This window comes from Arachis hypogaea, chromosome 6 (assembly GCF_003086295.3).
Source record: "Arachis hypogaea cultivar Tifrunner chromosome 6, arahy.Tifrunner.gnm2.J5K5, whole genome shotgun sequence".
Lineage (NCBI taxonomy): Eukaryota > Viridiplantae > Streptophyta > Magnoliopsida > Fabales > Fabaceae > Arachis > Arachis hypogaea.
This window is the reverse complement of record NC_092041.1, coordinates 38,782,766-38,787,051: the sequence shown is the minus strand read 5'-3', so window position 1 is coordinate 38,787,051 and position 4,286 is coordinate 38,782,766.

The window sequence follows — 4,286 nt, the reverse complement described above, 5'->3', positions numbered from 1 at the left end:
TCAATAATATCAACACTCATGCAGTCATTTGGGTTATCTGGATGTTGCATGGCTTTAACAACATTCAACTTGAACTCCTCCTCATTGACTCTCAAGGTCACTTCCCCTTTTTGGACATCAATGAGGGTTCGGCCAGTTGCTAGGAAAGGTCTTCCTAGAATGAGAGTTGCACTCTTGTGCTCCTCCATTTCCAGCACCACAAAGTCAGTAGGAAAGGCAAATGGCCCAACCTTGACAATCATGTCTTCAATCACGCCTGATGGGTATTTAATGGATCCATCAGCAAGTTGAAGACATATCCTGGTTGGTTTGATTTCTTCAGTCAAACCAAGCTTTCTGATAGTAGATGCAGGTATTAGGTTGATACTTGCCCCAAGATCGCATAAAGCTTGCTTGGTACAAACACCTTCTAATGTGCATGGTATCATAAAGCTCCCAGGATCTTTAAGCTTCTCAGGTAAGCTTTTCAGAATGACTGCACTGCATTCTTCAGTGAGGTAAACTTTTTCAGTTTCCCTCCAATCCTTCTTATGACTTAAGATCTCTTTCATGAACTTAGCATAAGAAGGTATTTGCTCAAGTGCTTCTGCAAACGGAATCTTTATTTCAAGAGTTCTGAGATAGTCTGCGAAGCGGGCAAATTGCTTATCCTGTTCCGCTTGGCGGAGTTTTTGAGGATAAGGCATTTTGGCTTTGTATTCCTCAACCTTAGTTGCTGCCGGTTTATTACCTACAGAAGTGGGTTGGGAAGCCTTTTTAGAAGGGTTGTTATCAGCACTTGTATGTGACTGATCACCCACTGGCGTTTGAATACCAGGGGTGGAAGCTGGGGTGGCGTTAAACTTCACCTCCTTGCTTGTCACTGGCGTTTGAACACCAGAACCATGTTCCTTTTGGGCGTTCAACGCCAGATCCATGCTTGTTTCTGGCGTTGAACGCCAGGAATGAACATGGTTTGGGCGTTCAGCGCCAGCTTTATCCCTTTCTGGGCTCTGCTTGTCCTCAGAGGGATTTTGAGTAACTATTTGTTCATTTCCTGTCTTCTTGCTGCTTTGAAGTGAGGTATTTAATGTTTTCCCACTTCTTAATTGAACTGCTTGGCATTCATCTGCTATTTGTTTTGACAGTTGCTTTTCTGTCTGTTTTAATTGCACTTCCATGTTCCTGTTAGCCATTCTTGTTTCCTGTAACATTTCCTTGAATTCGGCTAGCTGCTGAGTTAGAAAGTCTAATTGCTGATTAAATTCATTAGCCTGATCCACCTGACTGAGTTCTGCAGTTACTGTTTTAGCTTCTTCTTTCATGGAAGATTCACTGCTTAGGTACAGATGCTGATTTCTGGCAACTGTATCAATGAGCTCTTGAGCTTCTTCAATTGTTTTTCTCATATGTATAGATCCACCAGCTGAGTGGTCTAGAGAAATTTGAGCTTTTTCTGTAAGCCCATAGTAGAAGATGTCTAATTGCACCCATTCTGAAAATATTTCAGAGGGGCATTTTCTTAGCATCTCTCTGTATCTCTCCCAAGCATCATAAAGGGATTCATTATCTCCTTGTTTGAAGCCTTGGATGCTTAGCCTTAGCTGTGTCATCCGTTTGGGAGGGAAATAGTGATTCAGGAATTTTTCTGACAGCTGTTTCCATGTTTTTATGCTGTTTTTAGGCTGGTTATTTAACCACCTCTTAGCTTGATCTTTTACAGCAAATGGAAACAGTAGTAATCTGTAGACATCCTGATCCACTTCCTTATCATGTACTGATCAGCAATTTGCAGAAATTGTGCCAGAAACTCTGTAGGTTCTTCATGTGGAAGACCAGAATACTGACAGTTTTGCTGCACCATGATAATGAGCTGAGGATTCAGCTCAAAGCTACTAACTCCAATGGAGGTATACAGATACTACTCCATATGAAGCAGTAGTGGGGTTAGCATATGACCCCAGAGTCCTCTTGGACTGTTCATTCCTACTTCTTCCATGATTAAATACAAGTCGAGAATTTATATGTTGAGAATATTTATTTATAGTAATGGAAATAAAAATAATAAAAAGAAGTTAAAAATATATATATATATATTTTTTTTTTCGAAAAAAAATGAAATTAAAATCTAAAAATTAAAAAAAATCGAAAAAGTAGTTGGGAATATAAAATTTTTGAATTTTGAATTTTATGATGAAAGAGAAAAACATGCAAAAGACACAAGACTTAAAATTTTTAGATCTATGCTCCTTATTTTCGAAAATTTTTGGAGGGAAAACACCAAGGAACACCAAACTTAAAAATTTTAAGATCAAGACACAAGAAAAACTCAAGAACACCTTGAAGATTCACAAGAACACCAAGAACAAAAGAAGAACACCAAACTTAAAATTTTTAGAAAACAAAAAATTTTCGAAAATTACAAAAATTAACAATAAAACACCAAACTTGAGTTGGCACAAGATTAAATCAAGAAAAATTATTTTTGAAAAAGATTTTCAAAAGTATTGGTGCTCCCTTATCAAGAATATAAGCCAATGCTTTAGCCAATTGGGAATAAATATGACACTTGATGCAGAATGTTCTTGAAAAAGAAACTATCCTAATCAAAATTTAATGACTCTTAAACAATAAAAAATAAAATAAAAAAAAAAATAAAAATAAAAAAAAAATAAAAATAAATTATTCCTAATCTAAGAAATAAAATAACCTTCAATTGTTCAAACTCAATAATCCCCGGCAACGGCGCCAAAAACTTGGTGGACGAAATTGTGATCCTTATTAATGGCTCCTTGGCATGTGCCAAGGAGAACTAATTTAACTAACTGATTACTTGCACAATTCCGTTCAACTGCCAGCAAGTGTACTGGGTCGTCCAAGTAATACCTTACGTGAGTAAGGGTCGAATCCACAGAGATTATTGGTTTGAAGCAATCAATATTTATTTTATTAATCTTAGTTAGGATGTCAACAGGATTTTTGGATTAAAAGTGAAATTACTGGATTATTATAAATAAAGAGGAACAATGTTACTTTGATTTCAGTACTGGGGAATATGTTGGAGTTTTGGAGATGCTGTGTCCTCTGACTTCAACTTTCCTTGAAATCCTCTTCTCACACGCAGGTTCCTTCCATGGCAAGTTCTATGTAGGGTGTCACCATTGTCAGTGGCTACTTCCCATCCTCGCAGTGAAAACTATGCTCACGCACTCTGTCACAGTACGGCTAATCACCGGTTGGTTCCCGCTCCTACTGGAATAGAATCACTCTTTTGCGTCTGTCACTAACGCCCAGCAGGTTAAAGTTTGAAGCACGTCACAATCATTCAATCCCGGAATCCTACTCGGAATACCACAGACAAGGTTTAGACTTTCCGGATTCTCATGAATGCGCCATCAATCCGGCTTATACCACGAAGATTCTGTTGGGGAATCTAAGAGATATTCATTCATCTGATGTAGAACGGATGTGGTTGTCAGGCACACGTTCATGGGTTGAGGAAGGTGATGAGTGTCACGGATCATCACCTTCTCCACAGTTAAGCGCGAATAAACATCTTAGATAAGAACAAGCGTGTTTGAATGGAAACAAAGGAATTGTATTAAATCATCGAGACGCTGCAGAGCTCCTCACCCCCAACAATGGAGTTTAGAGACTCATGCCGTCACAAAGTATGTAATTCAGATCTGAAAGTGTCATGAGGTACAAGAAATGTCTGTAAAAGTTGTTTAAATAGTAAACTAGAAACCTAGGTTTACAGAAAATGAATAGACTAAGATAATTGGTGCAGAAATCCACTTCTGGGGCCCACTTGGTGTGTGCTGGGGCTGAGACTAAAGCTTTCACGTGTGGAGGCCTTTCTTGGCGTCAAACTTCAGGTTGTGACGTGTTTTGGGCGTTCAACTCCGGATAATGACGTTTTTCTGGCGTTTAACTCCAGACAGCAGCATGAACTTGGCGTTTAACGCCAAGTTACGTCGTCTATCCTCGCTCAAAGTATGGACTATTATATATTGCTGGAAAGCCCTGGATGTCTACTTTCCAACGCCGTTGAGAGCGCGTCAATTGGACTCCTGTAGCTCCAGAAAATCCATTTCGAGTGCAGGGAGGTCAGGATCCAACAGCATCAGCAGTCCTTTTTCAGCCTAAGTCAGATTTTTGCTCAGCTCCCTCAATTTCAGTCAGAAAATACCTGAAATCACAGAAAAACACACAAACTCATAGTAAAGTCCAGAAATATGATTTTTGCCTAAAAACAATATATTCTACTAAAAATTAACTAAAACATGCTAAAATCTACATGAAAT